The sequence below is a fragment of the Pithys albifrons genome, chromosome 5 (assembly GCF_047495875.1).
Source record: "Pithys albifrons albifrons isolate INPA30051 chromosome 5, PitAlb_v1, whole genome shotgun sequence".
NCBI classification, from domain to species: domain Eukaryota; kingdom Metazoa; phylum Chordata; class Aves; order Passeriformes; family Thamnophilidae; genus Pithys; species Pithys albifrons.
Genome location: NC_092462.1, coordinates 56,524,374 through 56,550,905, shown reverse-complemented (window position 1 = coordinate 56,550,905; position 26,532 = coordinate 56,524,374).

The window sequence follows — 26,532 nt, the reverse complement described above, 5'->3', positions numbered from 1 at the left end:
GTCAATAGGATAGACTGAAGTGGGATTTTCTTTTTCTCTTTCCCGCCGCCCCCCCCCCCCCCCCCCCCTTCCCCTCACATTCATTTCTGGTTCAAAGAAAATAAAAAAACAGTCTGAAAAATAGAAACATTTTGAAAACTAGAGAGCCCTTTATGTTCTTTGCTAGTTCTAGTGAATGTGTTTTCAGTCTTCCTAATTCTTTTGTTAGCAAGTACAGTCTTGTATGTAATCAGAGTTGAAAAAGGATGCAGAACTATTACAAAAGATTCCAACACAGAAAACTTTCCTGGGGAGTTTCCTCATCTCTCCTGTTGTATTATGAGCTCATAAGAATTTTTTAGTGAAGTTTGAAATTCTCAGTGGAAAATTACTGTAAATCAGAGTAATTCTTCCTGGGAGTTGTACTACCAGCAAATATAGCTTTGAATCCATAGCTAATTATAACATCTGTGCTTAGGCTTTTTAACTAAAAAAATCTACTCCATCAGCAGTTCCCAATGTTTCCAGCGCAGTGCGGCATACACATGTTCCTACACCACTCCAGGGCTTATAGGTCATGATCCTCTTCTGTTATGGATGTGAATGCATTCTTGTAATATAGCTAGAACAGAGGAGTGTTCTCATCATGTGAACACAAGTGTACACATGACACAATGAAAGGTCCCTGCACATTGGTCACGTGTTTGGAAAGGCAGCCAAACTGATCACAGAACCACAGACTCACTGAGGTCGAAAGGGACATCTAGAGATTGTCCAGCCCCATTTCTCCATGAAAATGTCAGCTAGAGCAGATTGCTCAAGGCTGTGTTAAATCTGATTTTGCATATCTCCAAGGGCCAAGACTCCACAACCTCTTTGGGAAACCCGTTCAATGCTTAATCTCCCTCACATGAAAAAGATGGGTTTTTTGAATTTAAGGTTGGTACCATAAGTCTGTCTCCATCTTCTTCACTGGCAGGATTAGGTGTGAGCCTTTTCTGTTCCAGGGTGGAGTCCCACTTCTCAGCTTTTCCTCATAGGACAGATACCCCAGTCTCTTCCTTGTCCTCATGGCCCACAAATGGATATGCTCCCCTAAATCCATGTCTCTCTTGTACTGGAGATTCCAGGAATGCACTTAGTGGCTTCAGCAGTGCTGAGTGAATGAGAAGAATCACCTCCATCAGCTTTCTGGCAACACTGTTAATACAAAACCATGACTGCTGACTGCCTTTTGCACAAGTACACATTGCTGGTTTATGGTCAACTGCTTTGTTCTCTGCTTTGCAGAGTCTCTATAGAGTTGCTTTCAAGCTAGTTGGTGGCCTCCAGTCTGTGCTGGTGGATGAGGTTATTCCTTCCCAGATGCAGGACTTCTGCCCTTTTCTCTTCAAGACCTTCCTGTTGGTTCATTTCTCCAGACAGCTGAGGTGGCTCTGAAGTGGCAACACAAACATCTGGTGTACCAGCCACTTGACCCTTCCTAATATCCTGATTAGGACTAGAACACCCTTTGATCAAGAGCAGCTGTGAGATCTTCTTAGAAGCTGCTAGAGCTCACTAGAGACTTCAGCGTCCTATAGCTATCCTGTCCTGGCAGTGGTGGGAACCTTGATGACCCTCAGAGTATCCAGGAATTCTCCAGCAATCCCACATGTTCAGGAAGATCTCAAAGCAGAGTCCAGAAACTTCTGTGCAAACTGCCGTGTCTGAATTCAACACTGAGGAGGTCAGTGAGGCACAGGTCCTAATTGCCTTTTTGAAGCATTTGTTTCCCCTCCTGCCTGTGCCTAAGGTGCCCTGTCTGCAAAAGAGCAAGTGGAGAGGTAGATGAATTGTACTTGTGCACTATCTGTGAACCAAGGCTGTATGTTGACTGCTTCTTTTGTATTTATTATACACAAAAGGATAAGATATGGAATGCAAGACTTCCCTTGAATTTTGTCCTCGGTTGGCTAGATTTTTAAAATAATTTTCTGCATGTTTCGAGTTGCTCAGAAACAGCCTACTCTGGATTTTAGAAAACCAGCAATATACCTAATATGTTAGATGGCAGGAGACTGTGCCTACTGCTGACACTTTGTACTGTTTTGTCATCATAAGTACAATGGAGAAGCACTCTTGTTGTTAAAAGTTTTCTTTCCATCTGCTCATTCTGACTTCAAGCATAAGCCTGCTTAACACAAAGGGAAAGCATCCTATCTAACAAGGAGAGGTTCAGGAGGGTTCACTGTAAACAAAATGATGGGATGAATGTAAACAGGAGCAGTGTATTCTACTACAGATGGCTACCCCTCCCTCTTGCCTTATAATTCCCATGTTTGTATTGAAATATTTTTGTTCCTTATAATCCTATAATAAAATGTGAGTTAGTAAGAAATGAATTTTTGAAAATAGGGTTGAATTCTTCAACTGCTGCCAGTGATAATAGATAACTGAAGAACTAAACCCCTGACTTCAGAGCTGACCTTGATTTTGGGAGGAAATTGGACTAGATTGTCTTCTTCTAACTGGAATTTTCCTGTGATTTCAAGAATTATCTCCTATACGAGATTCTATAGCAATATTATTTTGTATAGCAGTTTGTTATTTGACTGCACCACTTCTAAAAAGTGTATCTTACCTAATTTTTAAAAATTTTTGTGATATTTCTTCCATAAGTTGTTACAGGATGAATGAAGGAATTTGTGATGTCCTCTCTTTCTATCTAGAAGCTAATGTTCAACTACTTTAAAGATGGTGAGGAGAGTATGAGGGAACTGGGCTTGTTTAACTTGGAGAAGAGATGGCTTTGAGGACACCTAACAGCAGCTTGCAGGAGGAGGAGGTCATCAAGAAGACAGAGTCAGGTTCCAGGAATCTCTTATCAGATTTGGCTCTGTTTTGAGCAGGAGATTGGACTAGAGACAACCTGAGATCCCTTTTAAACTGAAATATTCTGTGATCATCACATAACAGGCTCAACGTGTGTTCAGAGGATAATCATAATTCCTGTTATGAAATATCACATATTAGCACCCACCTTGATAATGATTTATATAAGGCTCAGGACTCAGGATTTTTTTTTTGTTTATTTTTTAAACTTGGCAGTAATATGATTTTAATTAGGCTTTCTTGCCCTCCTGGTTGTGAGAAGAGACTGTTGTAATGTATGAAGTGATGTCATCAGAAGTTTGTGAAGAGAATCCAACAGAAGGAAGGATTGAAGTTGATGAATTTAAGGGAGTTGATGATGGTTACCACCTTTGGCCCCAAGCAGAACAGACCTCTCTTCTTTTGATGGTATGGTTTCTCAGTTTAGTTCCTGATTGTAGTCAGGGGAAGGGGGTGTAACTCTCACTTTCATATTGGTGTTGCTCATGGAAGGAATGATTAATATCACAGCTTTTCACTTCAGATCTTCTTGCATCTATAAATTTCTTTCTTTCTTTTTGGAGATAATTCAAACCTAAAGCATTTCTCTATGATGGCCAGACCTGTTTTTTTTTTGCCTTCCCTCTGCCCCGAAGATGAAATACCATAGAATAAGTATTAAGGTGCAACAACGTACAGGAATCATGCATGATACGCGTGATCAAAGCTTATGCATAATTTGAGCTCTCTGCTCTCCCTACTCCCACTACCTATTCCCCTCATTATATCTCAGTGAAACACTGAAGTTTCATGTTGTTGCTGATGTTGGCTTGCAGATATACATAGTCAATACTTGGTCTGTTGAGAAGTGGGTGGAATCACTTCAAATTGATATGACTGAGCAGCTGATCTTCAGATTACCTTCTAATTTTCAATTTATTTCTGGACTAAGTGGTTCAGAGAAACCAGAGCTGCTGTTTTTCAGAGGAGAAGGATTAGCATAAAGGTACCAGTTCCAGTTCCTCTCCTGTGCTGTGCTGCTTAAATTTATTTTGTTTAAATGGTACCAAGCATCTACCACTGTGCAAAGTCTAGGAGAAGCTGCTGATTTTGTTACTAAGAGAAATAGTTTGTGCTTTAGACTGTATTTCCTTCCTCCATACAAGCCCAGATGGTGAGCTGATTGGCAGCTCTGCAGTCCTGTCTGTTCCTATCAATGAAAGGTAATCTCTACCTTTCTGTTTCATTTCTGAATGAAGCCCAGGCTGTTGAATTTGGAATGTGGAATCACCCCTATGTATTTGGAGACACAACTGAGACTTTATTGTCATTGTGGTCCTTTCTCTTCTTTGTTAATGATCCCTGTAGTGACAAAGAGAAAAGGAATAAAGTTTTCTCCCCTCTGAGATTCTTCAAATATGGGACATCATCTGGGTATTAGCAACTACACTTCCTTTTAAGTTAAAGGGATATTTACAGGATTGCAATGAGCAGGTTTTGCAAACTGAAAGCAGAGAAAAAAAGCATTTTTACCTGAAGAAATCCATATTGGAGTGCACAGTGTTTCTTCCAGGTGAGTTCTAGAACATCTGTATGTTGTGTATTTTCCTGAGAAGAGACTCTCAGTTGGTTCTGTATTTCTCCGATCCAAGCTGGTTACATTGCTCTTTCAGTGTTCATTGACTTCGACTTCGAGTTACTAAAAACTGATATGCAATAAAAGAATATTCTAAATTACATTATTCTTAAACCTAGAAGCATTGCAAGCTAAAGAGTTGTATTTATTTTTTTCACATTTATAATTTAAGAGGCCTCTTTCTAGCTCCAGGAACTGATAAAGTTTGAAATATACTTGATAAAAGAAAAAAAGATTTTAAATGGATGAAATGCTTCAACATATCAACATTGTCTTTCTGTCATTCCAAAATGTTCTCATTTATTGTATTCCCTCAGAAGAATTTTGTGGATATTTCTATAACTCTTATTTAAGCTTGGGTTAATTTTGAAATGGTACCAAGTAGTTGACTGAATGGAGGCAAAGAAAGGATTTAGTGAATAACCTATTACAGTAGATTTCAGAAACTTTATGCAATCTTACTTCCTTTTGCCCCTCAAATATGTGTGTAAATACATGTTTACCTCCGCTCATCTTTCCCCCCCTGGCTTGTCTAAAAATCCTTGCATTCCAACCTAAAACTTCTTTGTCTTTGATTGCAACAATTCCAGTGTTTTTTTGTCTCTCCCACATCCTTAGGAACATTTCAACACTGTCTCTGATAAATCCAGCTCTTCCTTCTCCTTGATTCCTGTTATGTCAAAGTAATGGTACACTTTTGGCGTGAAGGGGAAAATGTCAGGCGAAAGAGGTGCATACAGCAGAGAGGGATAGGAGAGAAGATACAGAGGTTGAATGACATTTTCCTGGGAAGTTTCTCAGCATACTAATCCTAAAAGCCATTCCCTGAAGGTATAACTACAAAGTAAAATGTAGGTGTGATTACGGCACATTAAGAATAAAATCAATATATTTATATCTCTCTATCTACATATGCAACAATACAGGGACTGTTAACTTTAAACTGGATGTTGAAGTACATGACTGCCAACCTGTGCCTGCATCTCCATTGCTGTGGTACTGTGCACACTGAAGCCTAGCACACAGACACCCATATACATTTCATTCTCTGATGTAAAGTATCCCATGGAACTGGAGACCTTGGCTTAACTTCTACTTGCTGCCAAACTACTGACAAAAGGATTAGATGTTCCAGTGGTTCAAGGCTCTAACCATTCTGTCCTGTAAAAGATAATTTGCCCTTACTGAGACTGTAGTCCTGGGGAATCTAATAGAAAGATATCTTGGTCGGACAGACTTTACTATATTTTTTTTGGAAATGCTCACCATTTGCTTTGTCCCTTTGGCCCTTTAAGGCCATTTGCTGTACACACACAAGTGGATTTCACACAATGCACAAAAGCACATTCCTTATCACATGACATATATTTTGAAACTTCTTATCTTACAAATTGCAGTTCAATCATAATCACTTTTGGTGACATGATGGTATGCTCTGCTTCTCTTGTGTGGGAGTCATTAACTAGAAGACTGGATTGTAAGTCATCCTGGACTTCTCCTTTGGCAGAAAATGTTTGCAACCATTTTGAAACCTCTTCTTTATTATTTTGAGAATTTTTGAACAGCATTTGAATTGGTTTCCCTAACTTCAAGATATTTTTGAGTCTCTTTATGTAGTGAAGAACTCATGGAATTGCTGAATGTCAATTAGAAGTTAACATTACAATTAAAGCTAGTTAGAAAGAAATCAGCTAAAAGATCAAAACCAATACTTAGCTCACCAAATTAAACTGTAGAAAATTGCATCTGGGAAGATCAGTTGGATTGCTTTATTTCTGAACAAGATTCAGTTTCTACAAAATACTTCTTGTATAGTTTACAATACTTATTTTTAATCTTTCCCCAAGAGGTTGGCTCAAAGTTTATTGTATTATGTTTTCTCATATTTTTGGATCTATTTAATTTCTTCCTCTTATCCCTTTTTGTTTTAGTGTTTCCCACAAAGATTTATTTAGGTTGAAAGATTTAATTTGTTTTGCCTTTTTTTCCCAACTAGTGTCTCAAAGGGCTCTTCATATCCTTTCACTTATTTGTTAATTGTAATTTATTTTCACCTGTTTAAGGCTATTTCCCCGAGGAGTTTGGAGAACTAAGCTTTTGTTCAATAACAAAGAATTCAAATCTCAGATTATAACTAGTCATGTGAGCATATGTATAACAAGCTTGAGACTATGCTCAGATACCCTGCTCTGTTTTATCTTTCAAGGGAGAATAACTTGAGCTTGCATTTCCACAAGGTATCTGAATCTAACATGTCTATTTGGGGGTTACAGTTAATTCAAATATTAACACTTTAAAATTCTGTGCAATTACTCAATTCAGTGTTTAATTGGAAATATTCTCCATTGCACTGGCAAATTGTGGTGCTCCTACATGGACACAAATGCAGGAACAGCAGCAGTATCACTGAAATAATCCTGTGCAAATTCATCTGAAGAAATGTTAGAGTATGTTCTGCCTATGTGCTCAATTCATATTGTTTTTAAATGCTACGTATCTTATTAACTCAGACATGGAAAAAACCATTCCAGATAAATTATTAAGCATTTTTAAAAGATGCTTTGCTCTCAGTATCATGAACGTAAACTGCTCATGGTAGAGTACATCATAATATTTCAAGGTATATTTTTGTTTTATTATAATACAAAGACATGCCTTTTATAAAAAATTAGTTAGCATAATTTTTTAAATTGCTTTTTCTTTTTTTTTATGTCCCTGTTGTGCAATTGATTTCTGTAGATCATAACTGAGTTTTCTTAGCAAGCTCCAACACCTAGTGCTAGTATCCTAAGTGTGTTTAAGCCAATCAAATGATAAATTAACCTCTAATTTTAGATCTAACCCAGAAATATTTTTACATTCCTTTTAGTAACTATAATATGGCTTTAATATACTCTGTACAGTTCCTCTGATCTATCAAACATGGATGATGCATTTCTGACAATCCTCTTTGGACCCATGCTGTGATCATAAGTGCTAGTAGATTACAGGACACTTTTGTGGCTGTATTCTACAAAGCAGGACTGCTTTTTACAAATGCATTAAACATTAATATAGACAAATGTGAAGTTTTTAGTGCAGAAGCTTTATTTGCTTGGACATGTATTTATTTTTTATTAATAATTTTTACCATACCACACATTTCTCTTTAGAATTTGAACGCTAAGAAAGATTCCTTGGACTTAGTAAATGTTGTTTCATTAAAGACCAAGGGAACAAATGAAAATTGCTCAGATTTACATTTCAGTGAAATCTCATAAGTAATGCATGAACTGTGTTTCAGAATTGACTTGTACAGGGTCTTAAGTACCTTGTAACACTCATCCCCTTCCATAAGGAAACTGCAGAGAAGGGAAATTCTCCCTTTTTTCCAAGCCATGGAAAATCTGGAAGAATGATGATGGAGGCAATCATTGGTCAAAAGAAGTCAAAATGTTTATTTTTAATTATCAGGGAATGTTCTGATTTATGGCACACCACAGAACATACTTGTGTTCTTGGTGCAGGTTGACTGAAAGTCACTGTCACTCCCAGGACTTTTCAATATGAGTTTAATATGGATGGATAGATCCCCTATAAGAAACCTGCTGATAGAAAAAAACACACCAGCTCAAAGCCCTTATGACAGCTGCTTTCTGAAGTTCCTCAGGTATTTTATTTTGCCCTGTTAGGATTTGAGATTCTGACTCCAGTTTTAAATTGATTATTTCATAAGACATAAAAATGGTTTTCCCCATAAGGATACAATAACCCACTACCACTGTCTATTGCTATCCTAAACTTATTCCTAGAGCATGACCTGCTTTCATAATAAACTCTTCCCCCTGTCTACTGCTACTACTACTACACATCCTTTTGCATGTTGACATAATAGTATATATCACAGCTGACCTTTACAATGCTATGTAATCCTGCTGTATAGGATAGCAACTTCAATACTTTTCATTCAAATGTAACTTCTCTCTTGTATTACAGGTAGTACGTTGTCAGTTTAAGTTTTTGTGTGCATAAATCTACTGCAAGGTTATAAAAACCTAGAAGAAATGCCAAACCATAATCAATGAACAATGTGTGCACATAGATGCAATGTGAAGAGGAGAGAAATTAAAGATTTCAATGACAGCTCTAAGCAGCTACTGTTGACATTAGAAATGCAAGGATTAAAATGATATCTGCATTGAAATGCTAACAAGTATGATGATTTAGACAATGTGCCCTGTTTCTAATTATTATGCATAGCTTGCATATAACATAAGTAGTTGTAACCTTTGTGTGAAGAGCAAAGTCAGGAAATGTTAATCCATGGGGAAACCATTGCTTTACTCCAACTGCCATACAGAAACTTTAGCTGAAATGATTGCTCTTGTTCTTCAGTTCAGGGGGAAAAACCATCCTCTTTGCACTTAAATACCCTCTTTTATGCTGTGTATGTATTCGTCAAATTGATTTCCATGAGAGTTCTCCAGGCTGACTTGTACAACACTATCATTCAGTGCATCTACAAAGGGAGAGATGGAGGGAAGAGGAAAAAATGAGAAATATTAGAAAAAGTATTCTCTGGAAACCTGGAAGCAGCAATTTTATCAAAGCTGGCAAGACTTGAGACTGGAGATCCAATATACCCTTTGTCTAGAAAGTAAGTGTCTGGTGGGAAGGTCAAAATTTGAATTTATGCTTCACTTGGAGCTCTGGTCTTCCTTCTCTCCTACAGATGGGCTGGTTTCCTGGCTACGGCTAGTTGTTGGGCTCAGTGTCAATTGCTGGGCAGAAAGGGACTGCTGGAGAAAGGTCTTAAGACCACTTTTGGCAAAGATCTATCTATAATGCTTATGCATATGTCCTACCTTTTTGAGGTCTGTTCTAGCTACCTTTTGAATGTCTCTATGGTAGCCAGTCCTTGACACTTCTGTAATGGCAGACATTTCAGCTACAGCAAAATAAATACTATCATGGCTTTTGAGGGGTAGGGCTAGCATTTTTGAATACTAGGACTCTTAAGGAGAGAAATAACATATGACTGATTGCAAAGTACAAATAATTTTTTTTAAGTGAGTAGACATCACTATTTGATAGTCTGATCATGATTCTCAAAGCTGTTGTGCTTTTGTTGCTCCCAGCTACACGGTTACTTCACTGAGTATCTCTTTTTCGCTTGAAAGGACTTAGTCCACCTCAAGTAAATAACACTTCTTTCATTGTTTTTTCATATTGCTGCTCAAGAACTTGTGATTTGTTTTCATGCACATCAATGCATACTGTTGCCACCACAATTGATTTTTGCAGTTCAATTTTTTCTCACTTGGATCCATCCTGTTTTAAATGTTGCACTGCTTTGTCCTCTCAGTCATCTTCCTCCTATGCAAATAGAGAATGCTGAAGAATGAAATACTCAATTTAGAATTTTTTGTGTTCTTCAGTATTCTCTCATGTGTCTCATTTTTTACACACACACACACACACACACACACACACACACACACACACACACACACACACTCTTCAGTGCATGGGCTGTCTGACATTATGCAATACAGAGGTGTTATCATAGAATGGTTTGAATGGGAAGGGAACTTAAAGAATACCTAGCTCCAACCCCTCTGCGATGGGCAGGGAACCTTGCACTAGACAAGTTACTCGGAGCCCCATCCAGCCTGGTTTTGTACACTTCCAGGGAGGGGGCCTCCACAGATTCCCTGGGCAGCCTGTTCCGGTGCCTCACTCCTTCACAGTAAAGAATTTCTTCCTAGTATCTGGCTTAAACCTGTTCACCTTCAGCATAAGGCCACTGCCCTTGTCTTATCACTACATGCCCTTGTGAGAAGTCCCTCTCCACCCTTCTTATAAGTCCCTTTTAGGTACTTGTCAATGAGAAGCATCTCACAGTATCCTCAAACTTAGTCTCTAATGTTCCCCAAACAACAAGATTTTGATTACTGAGACATTTCCAGTGTTTATCTTTCAAATTTTACTCTGAATTCCATTTTACACCCCATTGCAGTACAAATACTTTTAGCTGATTGGAGAATACCAAGATTCATTTTAAGTTTTTGTGCCAAAAAATTGAAGCTACACAGAGATAACTTGATTTTCTGAAAAGAAAGGGTGAGGTGGTTCTGAAATCCTAGTTTCAAATTTGCATGTGTTCACCCACTCCAACTCCAGTTTCTGGTTTTTGAGCAAGGCTACAGAACTCTATAGTTATTCTGAGAAAAAATATATATTGAGTTTGGACTCAGATAATTGTTTTTTTTTAGAACAGCTTATGGCAAAACTCCAGACCTTAGCAATAAACCTGATTTATATACAAGAAGGTAAAATGTATATAGCAGCAATAACAGAGAAAAATCAATGGAAGTATAAGTGAGTATCAAAGCTTCACAATACAGGTGCAGACATAGGAAGAACTCCCTTATTCATATTAGGTATGATCTGAGAAAACAAAAGGTCTCTTGAGAACTGACCTCGAAAACTATAGGTACTAGAACAAGGCAGTGAAAGTTTTGATTCCTACACAGCTGCTTGGGATTTGAGTTGGACATGGAGGCTACCATGGTGAGCTACATCTGTGGTATGGAAATGCTGAGCTCTGGGAAGAAAGTATGGTTGAAGAGAAGAAACTCTTTTATGGCTCAGCTTACTTTAGAATGTATCCTGTATTTTAAAAGCATCAATAACTTGGGGTGTGAATCTGTAGTTGTACTAGCAAAATCAGTGCTGTGTCCTCAAACAGAACAGGATGAAAATTAAGTCTTCAAAAGGCAAAAAAATGAACACACACTAAAGAAATTCAGGATTTTGGCATTCTTCACCAGATTTTATTTCTAACAGTTACTTTGACACTTCATAAGCTGTTTTTAAAATTATATTTTATTTGTTTATGTTATATTTCTACTTGACATCTTCAGATTAGGCTGTTATTTTTTTTTCCTTAAACCCATTTTATTAGTGGCTTTTCCATTGAATTGAACACTAAAAAGATGTTTAACATTTCTATATACATTCTCAATCTTACAGTATTCTCAGTTGTAAAACATGCAGATGGCTGTATCCTTTAAAAAAATGCTCCTGGGCTGGACTTGATATGTTAAATTTCAACCTGTAGTAAATTTTTACAGTTGAGTTATAAACCTCTGGGAAATGGTGGAGTGGGTTATCACAGAAATGCTAATACAACCCTAACTCCAGCAGTGATGTTGTAATATATACATCATTAAGTTTCCATTCTCATGGAACACTTGGTGTACAGAATATTTACATTTATAGTACTATAGTGTATCTTACAGTGTCCCTCCAGGTAACAGCAAAATGGTAGTTTCATGAGGAAAATTATGTGACATTATTCTAATATACCCATGCTGGTTTAAGCTCAGAGAAGCTCAGGAGCAGGATTGTCGTAGTGCTTCCCGATATTAGCCTAGAAAGCATTCAGCCCCTTTTAACTGTTAGTTTAGTAGTTGCTCAGAAAATGGTGATAATTCAGAGGATTTTTATCCCTCTGGCTTCTACAGTAATTTTAGCATACTAGGTAGGTTCTCTTTCTTTCCTTTTTTTCTTTTTTTGTTTTCTTTGTTTGTTGGTTGGTTTGTTTGTTTTGTTAAAATAAATCTAATATTCAGACTTGCTTTGTGTTAGGTTCAAATATAAAATAGTTTTTTCCATGTGTTTTTGATACCTGTTAACATAGTTACCAATTTATCTAGTTAGGTTTTATACTGGGTGTCGTTTGCCCTCAAATGCTAGTGGATAATTGCTTTGCATTCTGACTGTAGCAGGAAAAGTTGTAACGGGGAAATTGTTATATTGTTTGGAAGGAGAAAATTAGAGCTATATCCTTTCTTGGACTTATAATAAGAATGGCAAAAAACAGGGAAAAAAAAACCTGAAAAGCCTTTGAAAGAGTGGCAGTGATCTTTTGTCACTGAAGATGGACATTGAGGAGGAGAGATCCATTGATGAGAGCAAAGAAAGACTTATCAAAGTCAGTAAGGGTCAAAGAAAGTTTTTGTGAAGTCACTTGCAGCATTTGAGCCTGGTGAACTATTCTTTAGTACCTTAGGTTCATCCTGACCAGCAAGGCCATCTTATTTCTGCTTTGCTTCATTGCCTGAAAATGAAGACACATTTATGTTTTTTAAAATACAAGGGGACTTGCCCAAACAGGTAAAAAGCAAGTTAATATAAGTTACTGAATGTCCTTCAGGTATTTTGAGCTTAGAGATTAATTTTGGGTTGATATTTGACTTTTTTATGTCAGGACTGAACCTGCAAGACTGCACAACAGGGTGTGTGTGCATGTGCTGCGTACATGATGCAAGTTAACCAAACAGACAAGCAGGAGTTATTCATAACAGCTCCCCACATGTAGATGCCTAGGAGATAAGGGGACTAATGTATATGTCTCAAACAGTGATAGCTGGGTAGCTGTGAAGTCAACCAGGAATTGTTGGTAAGAACACGGTATGAGATAGAACAGGATGTGGCTGTAGAAGGGAGCCACACAAAGGTAGGGCAGCACTTGTCTGAGACAAACCTACTTGTTCTGGCTCCTGGAGGTAAGCACAACAGAGTACAGCACAAACACAGGAATAATGTTGAGAAGTGGATAGGGACTGCAGGGGGGAAACAGCATCTCCAAAGACACCCAAAGCCTTCTGAGGCATTTCCAGAAAGACCTAGAAGAACATACGGCACATGATAACTCATTTGAATAGAAATATCTCCAGGGTGGGGAAAACTTATCTATAAAAAGGTACACTCCCTACTGCGCCCCAAGATCCTGGACACCCCACCAGCTGGAATGATGTTGGAGACAGGACTGGTGATCTCCCTTCCTTTCTTTCTCTTTTGCCCTCTTTAATCCATCTCTCTTCTCTCTCACTCTACCCCTTTATCCAAAATACACTGGTGTGGGTTTATACTAGGAGATAAACCCTACCAATTTCCATGCCAAGTGCATAATATACTAATAGGACTCTGTATGTTCCATTCATGGACTCTCTGACTTTTGTCTGTCCATTTGACCATGAGCATTTACGAATCTTCCTCTAAGGGGTAGAACATCACATCGTATTACTATGTAAGTTATAGAGGTGTACCTTAAGCATGAATATTCTGGAATAAAGTATTTCCACTGAGGTGTAATGGCCCAAGTAAGGGCTTCATGTCTACCAAAAGGTGGCATCTTTTGTTCTCAAAATGCATCTAGAACAGTAACAACAGATTGGTTCTAATGGTGAAGAAAGGGCCCCAGTGAATCTTGCTCTGAAAAGGCTTTTGGGCCAAGACTTTTTCCCAGAATATATCTGAAAAGCTATTTTGTAGCATTCCACTGCAATTAGTAATTTACAGGAGTTATGACTGTATCCCTGCAGAGCTTTGTTTGATCCAAAACACACAGCAGCTACCAAGTACTCTTCTGTAGAGTGCATGAAGTTATAAGAGAATGACATTTGAGTTAATTAATCTGTAGAAATACTGTTAGAGAGAAAGAGACTAATGTTGACGACTTGTCAGATTCTACTTGCTTTCTGAGAGTACCTTTGTGACAAAAGATTCCAGCAACAGGCATCAATACCAGCAAATCACCTTGTTAATCTGTTCCATTTTGTTTCTCTGCATTCAAAGAGCAATCAGATATTTTCTCTTGAAATGACTCTCGTTTTAAATTAAGGATAGCAAAATAAGAACAAAAATAAAGCTCCATCAGAGAAAAAGGGTGCATTTGTTTCTTCTTCACAGACTTCACTAAAATTACTGCTGGGCTCTGTAGACTGCTCCAGCTTTTTAAAAGCTTAGCTCATGGCTACAGCCACAGCATGTATAGGTATTTAATTGCTGTTACGTTTATGGTTGTGGATATAAGTTTTCCACTTTAATGAGACTTTCTCTAAGTACTGCCATCCATGACTTCCTCCTCTTGAGGCACCAAACCAAGGGGTTTTTTTCCTTAAATTTGCCTTATCCTGGTGAGGCCACTGCCCTTCACAGAGAGGATGCAGGACATGAGAAGCATTACCAGCATTTCGCTTTACAAGATGTAGGCTGTTACTACTAATAGGAGGAGAGCTACTCATGAGTATATGGGAAGTGTGTTTGGAGGGGCTGGGAGGTTACAATCATTAGAATAATTTCAGAGGTGAGATCTTGCTTTTAGAGGCAGAGGTTGCTTCAACCTGTCAAAAAGGACTGAATTAAGTATCAAAACAAAAATGACTGAACAGAGAAATTAATCTTATTGCTCAGTCACTTACTTTATTCTGATTAAGCGTTGTCATTTAGAAATATAGAATAAAATGCTATGTCCTTCCACCGATACACACATTTAAGATGTATGATCCTCTGTGACTAGTAGCTTGCACCATGAATTTCATACAGTCTGTAACTCAACCAGAAACACTATGCTGGCAAACTTTTGACATTTTGAAAATTTTTGAAAAAAGTTTGATTTATTTAATCTCAGTGGCAGAAAATTAATTATCTGATGCTTAATTGGGGGAAAAGTGTTAAAATGCACAAATAATGGAACTTCAAGAAATTGTCTATGATAGAGGAACTTGATGAACAACTTGAGAAAGTGGGTGTGAGTACCTTTAGATATAGTTGTTGTCATCTATTTGAAATTATTTTTATGCTTCTGAATATGTAGTTACAAAGTATTCTGGACATACACAGAGGCTGTCTTTCGATCTTACCCTGGGAGAAAGAAGTGGTCTTAGGCAGAGAAGAAGCATGACACACTTCAGTAGACTCCCCTGTTTGGCCAAGGAGCTTCCATAAATGTGGATTTTTTTAGAAGCACCAGCCCCACAATAAAATCAGTCATTAAAAAGAACAAGACAAAGGTCTCCAGAGCAAAAGCAGTCCACATTCAGAAAATATTAGTCATTAGGTTGTTAAGAGGTAATGAGAGATTCCAAATTCTGAGTACTGACCTCATGATTCCCACAAATGGGACCTGTGAGAACGCTAGTTGTAACATTTTGGGAAGTAAGCTTGTCAGCAGTAAGGGGTAATTCTGAATGGCAGCATTACATATTCAGGATCAATGAGCTTTGACTGCATCTTTTTCTCTCTGGGTGTAATTAAAGATTCTGCACTTATCATGTAGGTTGATTTTATATTCTGCATCTTTGCATTTGCACAGAAGAGAGATGGTTTTCTGCAGTGGAGTAAAAGGATGCACTGGACCTGTGATAAGCTATCATGTTGCTAGGGAATTGCAAATGAGGGTGGTTGATTATTTTAAAAGTTGTAACTGCTCAGAGGTGCATGTCTGGTGCTTTCTTAGTGGTACTCACAGAGTGGCCTTTTATAAGGGTGCTCCTGAATTCACTGAGTGCTTTGGAAGAAGCTACCTTGAGAGTTCTGTCATTTCACAACTACTATTTTTCTTCTTTTTTACCTCATAACTGACAGAAAACAAATCAAACAAAACCTTTGTAGTTGTCACATAATTTTCTTCCTCTCCTTACTGTTTTCTAGGTAGACACTGACTTTTCTGTCTCTTCATGTAGTGCTCATGGCAGTACAATCCACATTTTTTTCTTGTTTGTCTTATTTTTAAATAGCTTTCAACAAATTAAGCAATAACAGTTTTTGAGAAAAAATCTAAATTGTGAGCATGGAATGGTTTTTCAGGCCTCTATGTGTTCATTCCTCTGGCTAGATAAATTTTTTAAGGTGAATAAAATAAGAATATGTTGTCTCAGTGTGCAGAGACCAGTATGTGAAAGATGAGACAACTAATTTACTTATTTCTTCATATAAAGTCTAGTAAACACAGTGATCTTTTCAAAGTCATTAAGTTGTATTATGTTAAAGCCAATTAGCATTCCAATTTGTGGGGTTTAGTCTGTGTTTTTTTGTTTCATTTTGATTTTTGTTATACAAATACATAATATAGAGTTTGGAATAATTAGAAAACAGAGATAAATCTGAGCTGGAAAAAACTATCTTGAGTATTTTGGTGTTGGAATTTTCTTTTCCCAATGGCAGTTAAGATCTGAAAGAACAAAGTAAACATCTGGCTGTGGTGAACTCATGCTCAGAAGGAATGACTTGAAGTTTACTTAAACTGTTGAATATCAGTGGAACTTTGTATTACACTATACAGGTAAGAATTAATTGTCATCGCTGTGTGTTAGCAAATTTTGCAATATGTTTAACATTTTGATGGGGTAGCCTCTTGCATTTTACTATTCTGCTAGTATCTCGATGGATTTGGCAAGATGCTAATCCTAAAAAGAAAACAAATCTCTCCAACAGGAGGGAATAGAACGCCACAGGAAATGGATATAAGTTCATCTGTTTATCTTTCTGTTTATATCTCACTTTGTCTTTCACAACAAAGTTGATACTTTTTACCAAGTTTAGGAAAGTTATTTGCTATTCTGGAAACAATCTGAAATCTTTGGGATGACTTTTTAAGAAGCATAGTATTTGAGTATGAAAATTAAATGTGTACCTTGCTTCTTAAACAAATTCTTCTAAACTGCTTATTATGTCTCTGTCAACAAAATGCTTACATGTGAGCTCAACTCTAGTTCATAGCCCAGTATTATGTAGAGACATTCTAAATGGAAGAGAGAGAGAGGGAACAGAGTTGCAAGTTTTGTTAAAAATATTGTCAGGAAATTATCTCAGGTTTGAAATAGAGTGAGAAGGAGTAGGGAGAAAGGCATTTGTCACATTACCTATCAGCCTAGTGGAAAGGTCACGAATGTTTGGAATTGAGGATCCTGCATCAAATTCTAGCCTTAGAACAGGCTTGCAAGCTAAATTTTGAAACTGAGTAATCTTTTTATTTTTCTGCCATAGACTTTCACGTGTTTCTCGAAAATGTGATTGTAAAATGGTAGAAGGATGAACTGCCAAATACAGACTTTTCTTTGCATATCTCCTCAATCAATTTCTCAGCTACTGCAATGGGTGAAAGGGTCTGCCCTCAAACGAAAAGCATGGTAGCTGCTGCCTTAAAATGTACAGAAGCATTTTCTTTGTGTATGGTAGAGACATCTGGGATCTTCCTGCCTATTTATCACTGAAGTGAAGTAGGTATCATATTGGTAGAATACTATGTTTTTACATCTTCCATTTTATCTGTGTATCTATGAGGCTCCTTCCCTGGATGGTTTCAAAACATCTTCAACTCTGCTATTCCGGTTTCTTCCATTTCCAACTGGCACTACTGCATCACAAATGGCTTTCAATATACTATATTTTGAGTACTGTCAAGGCTAATCTCAGTGAAGACCATGGATTTTTATACCCAGCAGCATTTCTCAGTTATTGTGATGATAGAGGCATGTACAATACATTTCTAAGTACTTCAGAGACTAAAGCTGTCCCCTTCTGGGATAACTCGCTGAAAGGTCTCTCTAGTGTCAGTTTTTCAGCATAGTTTTCTTTCTGAAACCTGTAATTGAGATTTCGGGGGGGGGGGGGGGGGAGGGGAAGGAGCATTTTGCAGGAACCCCTATAGAAATGTAAGTACAAAACTGAAGGTAGCAGTGAGCAAGGTGGCAATTGCTACAGGAAGATGACTTGAGAATAAATCAATTTTAAAACCAGCAGTTTTATAGCTCCCTTCCTCAGGATAATAAAGACTTGGTGCAGGTTACAAAAATTCTATCACAGCAATAAAAGCTTTATAAAAATATTTGAAAACATCTTATTTTTATAGAGATATAGCTGTGTAAAATCTAATGCCAAGTGAAATATCTAATGCTAGTTTAAACGTAACATCCAACTAACATTGCTGTCAATGCAAGGCACATACCCCAGACAGGTTCGTATTTTGGATCTATACCTAGTTTTAATTAGATCTAACTCCAAATTTCATATGCAGATGAGTCAATAGGTATTGTGTTGGAGCCTGCAGGTGTTTTTGTATACATCTGGAAAACAGAGTATTGTTGTTTGCCATTAGTCCTGGATTACAAATTATTTACTCTTGTGTTCTCTTTTGTCTCAGTTGATCAAGTGTGTTTGATGTGATTTTAATGCATAAAGAAACGCATTTACAATGGAATTCCCTATTACTCATACTTGGAGTTTAGTGGGGAGGTAGGAAATTCAAATTTAGATATCTATTCTGGTCTTCCAGCAGCAGCCCAAATCTCCATTTCTCACATCATAAGCAATGACTCTAACTATAAATATTCTAGTGTATTTAGAATGGAAGAGTATTTGTATCTCCATGGTTATGGTCTGAAATATGATTCCAGGTTTGAAAAAAATATTTGTTTTTTCTGTTGCTCATCTTTGGAGGGCCAATAGGGAAGAAGGTTCTTGGTGAATAAAAGCAAACTGTTCTGCACCTTCAGTCAGGATTGTTTGTTTTTAAAAAGAAGAACCCAAGTCTGTCAAAATACTAGTAATATTTAAATTCTTGTTTGTCCAGTTGCTTATAATCTTCATCAATAACTTCACAGTAGCAAAGTGTGAGCTGTATTCTGCATATATCTCAGCACCCAACAAACCTGAGCCTACTTCATCACTCTCTGTTACACAATATATTTTTACAAGCATTTTACATCCTCCCTGCCCAAAGGAGAGAGACTCTAAAATTAGACTCCTAAATTGCTAGGTAGGTGGATATTTTCAAAACCTTAAAGTGACTCATAATCAATTCTTATTAAATTAACTCAGACTTCTATGTTTTTAATAAAGGTGAGAACACTTTCAAACACTGGGCAATAAGCCACTAAGTAACACTACTGCTTATGGACATTTTTTTGGGAGAAGAAAGCCTACTAATACGTTATTCAGTTATGAAAAATAGGGAAAAAAATCTGTTAAGAGAAAGATAAGGCAAAATGCCCTCTCCTACAAACCATTATGTTCGGTGTCAATAGACTGCATATTATATAAAAAAATAACTCTTAGATGTTACAATGGAATGGATTTTCATGGAAAAATAGGTACCAAATTTTAATCTGCACCTTTGAAAAAAGTCTCCAATGTGGTTAATATAGCATCCAAAACCTCTTCATTGAAATAAATGGAAAATAAACTATACCAATTCAGTAGTCAGTCTTCTGATAGTCACAGACCAGGGAAATTCTTGGTTTTGGCCTTAAAAAAAACCAACCAAAAACTTTAATGAAAACATTATGAAAACATCACCTTTAATTCAGAAAATAACATGTTCCTCTGAATCTCACCATTTCATGCTGAGGCTAGTTAGTTATAAGGCAGAAACAGACTACTGAATTGCTCTACTTTAGTGTTACTATTTTGGTTTCCTTTACTCAAGGTGTTTTTCATGTCTCTGATAATAAATGGAGCTTTTCCATGCTTTCTCAAGGGAATGGACACTTTCTGTGCTTTGCTGATATTGTGGAAATGTAGATGGGAGTTAGCCACTTAGTAGGATTTGCCCATCATAAGTTTGGCACTGTGTTGGGTGAAGCAGTGACACCATAAGCATTAGGAGTTTTGTACTTTGAAATGACCCCTCTGTTTATTGTTTGTCGGGGTTTTTTTTCACCAAGTCATCTTTTGTACCTGATAAATGTTTTTATGTTAGAATAGCCACTTAAGCAGAAAACTTACAACTGCTACATGAAAATTATTTAACTATAATAATTCAGTATTAGAGAAACCTTCCAAACATGGTGGTTTTTGTATTCTTCAACACTCAAATTTTAGAAGAGATGTATTTGCACTTCCAATTTTGCTCAATTATTGTATAACTCATATCCTTGTATAAGTGAAGCCATTTTCTGTACTTTCTATTGTATTTAGCTTATCTTTTTAGAATGCTGTGATGGTCATGTTTACAGTTCAGTAGGCAGACGCTTTCTGGAGGTGACTGGGTGTTTCTGAGCACAGATAATGAATTGAGGGAACTTTAATCCATGGGCTGTTGCTTGAATTCTCTATCAAGTGCATAGCTGCTGAAGCTGTGTCTTTCATGCACAATGAACCATGATGAAGGACCCTTCGAACAAGTTAACTTGTGGACAAGTGAATGCCTACAGTATAGTTACTTAGCAGAAGACCAAGACAATGTTTAATTGCACTAAGAAATGGCAGGATTTCTTCAGTCAATTATATCAATTGTCTTTTAGGGGAAGATGGGGTAGATGCATATATATACTAGGTTAATTTTGCCTTCAATATGATGAAAAGTGGTCAGGTACTGCAGAACTCACCCTTAAAAGCTGAACAAACCTGTGTCAAAGTTTTTTTTATAAAAAATCACATGGGGTAAATATGAGGTAGGGACCAAGTTGACCTTGGAAATTAGACTCTGAAAGTTATCTATTCTCAAATAGCTGCTTGAATCCTGTCAACAGCTTTGCTCTCAGACCATTTTCCAGTGATGGGCATCAGCAGCACAAAAGGCATTGTCAGAACTGATTGTAATTTCCCCTTGTTAACAGTCTTAATAAAAAGAGACTGAATGTGCCTTAGGAGTAGGTATCTGTTCTCTCCAAAGGTGGTGGTCTCAGTAGATGCTGAAGAGCAATAATTTGTTGATTATGTGTAGGTTATCTGATGTGAAGAGCAGAGTGCCTCAGGCTGCAGCTTCACAAAATGATAAGTTGGGCTTTTTAGTGGAGAGCAACAAATAAGAATTGCTCAAATGCAAAGCACAGAAACAATATAACCTCACTCTGCTGCCTCAGCAGTTCCTGTTCAGTCATTTAGTGCCTGTCCTCCCACAGCAGGCATAGATTTGGCATGAGCATTGTATTGTTTGCTGTGTGGGTGGCTGAAGAAATACGTAATTGTGTGCTTGCACTTGATCCAGATCACATTTGTTCTGCCAGCAGGTCAGACAATACATACATTAAGTATCGATGAATGTTGAACCATGACTTCAAATGTCCAAGACTCTTTCACCAAAGTACTCAATTTGAAGTTTAGTAGGATTTATTTCATTTATACCAAATAGCAGAAGCTATTTTGGTCTCAGTAGCTGACTTCTCTTGCTATATGTTTCCTGTAGAGAAGAGTAACAAAATTGCAATTAAAAATTTTAGAAGAAAAAATTAAATTTCAACTGATTCAATTTTTAGAATTCTTTCAACATCTTTATTCTTCACACCTTTCTGATTTCAGGAGAAATTTATTTTTGCCCCATAAAAAAGGGGCAGTGTAAAGATTGAAATTAATTTCTCATAGTTTTTAAATTTACTTCTTCTGGAGAAAATAAGGAATAAAATCTCAGGAGAGGAATTAAAATTTAAAGACTCTTCTTTCACTCTTCCTTGCACAAAATGGGTGAAACATTGAGGAGAAAACCTTACTTAGGATGATTTTGATCCAACACCATTTCCAGCAAGAATAACTACACTTTAAGAAAGTGTATGTAAAACAATTTTATTTATAAGCTCCAATTATTGTGTCTTCTAATACATTTCAAGCAGGTGTAATTCTTTTGCTAGTGCATATTTATTAGAACCAGAACTTCCTGAGCTCAAATCTGCTGTTTAGGACATGGTCTATTTATGATCTTTGCTGGAGAAGTGAAATGGAATACCACAACACAGTTTAGAATGTAATCCAATAGTACCAGTTCAATCAAATATTGCATGAAATCCTACTGGAAGACTTCTCTGTCACTCTTTAGACATTTTCTGAGAATCCAGGCCAATAGGCCTTATCTTGAGGAAAATAGAGTATATAATTGTTTCTTGCATAAGGACTGCTTTTCTCTAAAGAGACAATGAGGTATTAGTTCTTGATTATTCAGTCCATAGGCACCTTTGGGATATGACTATTTGTGCTGTGCTCTTTAGTAATTTAAAGACTAGCCTTTGTTCCTGGGAGATGATAATTAAAAACCTACCAAAACAAAAAATCAAACTCAATGAAATTTACATTTCTGGATTTTTGTTTTTAGCATTTCCTGGGATGGTAGATGTTGAAACCTGCCACTGGTGCTGAAGTTTTCATTTCTTACCCTTGCTCTGATCTGCTTTTTTCAAAGTGACTCAGCGTCATCAAAAATAGGGGTACAAAATTCCTTGGTATTGGGAAAAATATGACTAATATATAGCACTGCAAAAGGCTACTAGGATACTACTATGCATCTTACTTTATTAAGTATAATAATCACATGAAAAACTATTGCTCTTCCATTTGGATTTAAAAAGTGAAAAGTATCTTGGGGTATTTAAGAAACATGGTGCAATGCAGCATGCAGTATGAAGAATAAAGTTATACATATTTTACACATAATACCAGTATCCTTCCAGACTGTGTTGATGTAACAGGCCAATTAATTTTATAAAATGGTGCATAATTTGTAAAGTGAGATACTTAGGGTGAGGAAATTGTGCCAATGTAAAAATTGCAATTTCAAGGAGCCATGCCCAAGTGCTGTTTCAGCATATCACTAATTAGCATGCTACCTCAGACTGTCCCAGATTAATCTCTTCTGCTGTGTCTACTGTATATAGCTAGAAATCATGATTGATTACTGAACAGAGTTGTTGTGAACCACTGAAACCATATGATAAACTTGTTGGAACAGAATGGAGAATTTTGCTGTATATGTTCTGTAAGCAGTGTAATGAAAAGTGTGGTCTGGAGTTAGGGCAGACTTTAGTGACTAACAGATCTTGATTAGAAGCTGTAGAGTTTTCTTTGATTTTTTTTTTCCTTTTTAATGTTAAGATGTGACCTTTCAAACTTACACATGAAGAAGCAGTGATAACCACATTTATACACACCAATAGGAAATGCTTGAGACATTAGGCCATTCACTGCAAATGATGCCACATGAATTTGTCTCAATTCATTTTAATTACAGACTTCAACTTCAGGCACTCGGATCTGAGTGCCTTTACTGCCATGCACTGTTTCCAGGGATACATTTCCCTTGTTGGGGCTGTTCCATTTTGAATAACTAATCAAACTTCCATTGAACAAGTACTCTGACATCAATTTCTTGCATCTGAAAGTGCTCTAATCACTGTCATACAAACTCAGGCTGTCTGTTGATGTGGTTAAATGAATTTTTAATTTTATAAAGTAGAACAGATCCAAGGAAGAGTTTGAGATCTACCTCAAAGTACCTAACGGCCTGTTTGGCAAACAGTCTAACCTCATGTGGGAAACCCTGACTAAAATCCCTGGCTTGGAGAGGATATTTAAGAGACTTGCAGCCAGGCAAGAATGGCCAAGTCTTTTAGCCACTGACTATTTCAGAGCTGGACTTCCCAAGAAGCAACTTCTTCTGGGAAAGAAGCAGCATTACATGATTAACAATGTCATACAACATTTTAGAATGCACTGTGAAAATTAGTAACTCCAAAACATTTTATTTTGCTCTACCATGCAAAAGCAAATGAAAATATTTTCACAGGAAACTTCCTTTACAATACTAATTAATATTTTAGATTTTTATAGCTCTCTTCCAATATTGCAAAATAATAATATCAGTAAAACCCCCATGTACAACAAAAATGCAGCCAGGACTTCATTTAAAATATATTAGTGTATATTAATAACTCCTTATATGCTAAATTTTGCTATGATCTCTGAGATACTGTGCAAAAATACCAAAGATTATAGGTATTTCTTGTAACTCCTACTGCGTGCTCTCACAGAGGGCAAGCAGAACTTGCCCCTAATTGCTTGCCTATATGTAAGCGTGATAGATTTTAGCTATTCTTTTGTCCTTCTCTGCAGTACCTCTGTGGCCATAAGACACTAACTTAGCTGGTACAACATTATTGTGTCCTAATGCATGAAACTGTTGAAAGTTACCATTTTTACCTTCTCTGTTCTTCTGTGAAGCAGGAAACAACTAAGTGTTCTTCTCACATATATCTAGGTGTTCTACTGTGCTTTATGTACACAGACTGGGTTCTTTAGTGCCTTGCTGAGGTGAATAAATACATTGGGACATGACAGAATAATGAGTAAGTCTTGGGTGATGAGATTTGTGAGTTGATTCCAGAATCACCCACCCTCTGCCCTCTGCATCAGAGAGAGAGAGCATGTTTTCTTCTTTTGTGAAACAAAATCTGTCACTTTGGCTTGTCCATCCTGAAGGATAACTGGACATGTACTAGAATATATTCAGTAATTAACCTCCAATGATAAAGCTTCAACTTCAGTAGAATTTACTCACTATATATAGTACAAAAATTGCTGTGATCAATAGTAAGGTCAGATCAGCAAGGAAAGCCAAAAAAAGGCAGAAGCAAATTCAAGATACTATTTGAATTGCTGTTCTTGTGGAGATTCCAGTATGAGCAGCATAGTCCATATTTGTCTCTGACTTCTGTTTTGGCCATGAAGCATTGCTTTACTGGAGGCTCTAATGGATGGAGTATTACCATTCACCCATTGGCACGGTGGACTCTTCTTGGTCCTGCATTGTTTTCACCCTCTCTTTGAAAATACTTGGAGAGCTTTAGTGGAAACAGTCCAAGAAAGAGACATCTAAATGTGGACACAGTTGAAACTGTGATGTGCAGATGGTAGGTCTACACCTCTTCTGTCATGAGATTAGGCTGGGACATCAGTATCCTAGGAAGAACATTCTGCGCAGCCTCATGAGCATGATCTAGCTAGTTTTAGATGGGAATTGAAGAACAGGAGTAAGTAGTAGGAAAGTACAGAAGAAAGAGCTTGCCGGCTTAGAAAATATCAATAACATGTCAAGCAATCATGGGGATTTGAAGGTAAGGCAAAAACTTCCACAGCACACTGTAAGCCAGTTCGCAAGAAAGCTTCAATCTGTCTAGTGCTAAAAAAGCTAGGACAAAATCCTTGTGCCAAACATGCTTAACTGCAGCACATAAGGCAACATGCCATTGTGATGGGTTTTAATGAGAGAACTTGGCCACATATAGCAGGATAGAAGGCTGCTTAGTCAGCTGCATAAATTTTCATTTTCTTCATTCTATAAGGTGTCCTCATTTTTTATTTAATTTTAATTTTAAAAAATTTAATTGCCCCCCATTCACCACTTCTGCAAGTCTTTCTTCCCTGATATTGATGAGTATTGTAGGGAATGCATTATGCAGGCAAAGGAATACGACTGACATTAAACTTCCAACAAAGAAAACAGTTCCACTTCAATACTCTAAACTATATCATGTAGCAGATCAGCTACTTCAGCTCCATGGGAAAAAATTGTGTAGTAGTTTCTTCTCCTAGACAACAAACCTACCATATGTGACCATAAGTAGATATGGCCTTTTTATTTGTTATGTAATCAAATATAGAAATATGTGGCAATTTTGCAATAAACTAAGAACACTTCACTTTGGAATGTGCAAACTAATCACCCTATTTTTCACAATACTGTAGCAAGCTTCTTAGGTGGATCTATTCCTCAAAAACTACATGACATCTTAAGTAATTTCCATACTTTCAGAGAGCGGGATTAAGAGCTTTCATTTTCTAAGTGTGGAAATCACCCAAAGGAAGGGTAAAATAGACTTGCCCTCGTAGGCAGTGATTGTCAGAGAATATCCATAGACATTTGAGTGAGAGGATGATAGATAAGGGAGGCCAAAGTCCTAGTCTGTGAATGACCTGATGTCTTGAGTAATACACATGGAGGATAGCAGCCTCAGCTCTGAAGTTAGAAACTAAATTGTGAAGGAGAGATGGAATTAGAAAATCCATCAACTGCCTGTAGAAGGTCTGTCATTGCTTCAGTAATTTGCTGCCTTTTAAGAGAGATTCCTTAGTGGCAGGAAGATTTCATCCTAGGATCAACGATCTTTCATTTATCAGTCAAAATGTTGTCTGGTCCCACTGTACTTTCTTATTTAGAATTGATGTAAGAAAACTTTTCCTTCAAAACAAAACAAAACAATACAACATCCTGCCCTCCTTATCTGAAAAAGTCCGTGGACTTTACAATAGTCAGACTGGATATCGGAAAGGTAGTTCAGATATGGGGTGAGCCAAGGAAAAATCCTAGCTCAACAACGTGACAAGCAAATGACAGAATAATTAATAGCCAGGGAAGGGTTTGGCAGAAGCAGAAAGCAATGTGGAGGTAAGCTATAATTCTGATGCCTTCACTACCTCGTGCTCATTTAAGAATATTTTATGGTTATATAAGCTGAAGTGTATGTTGTAAA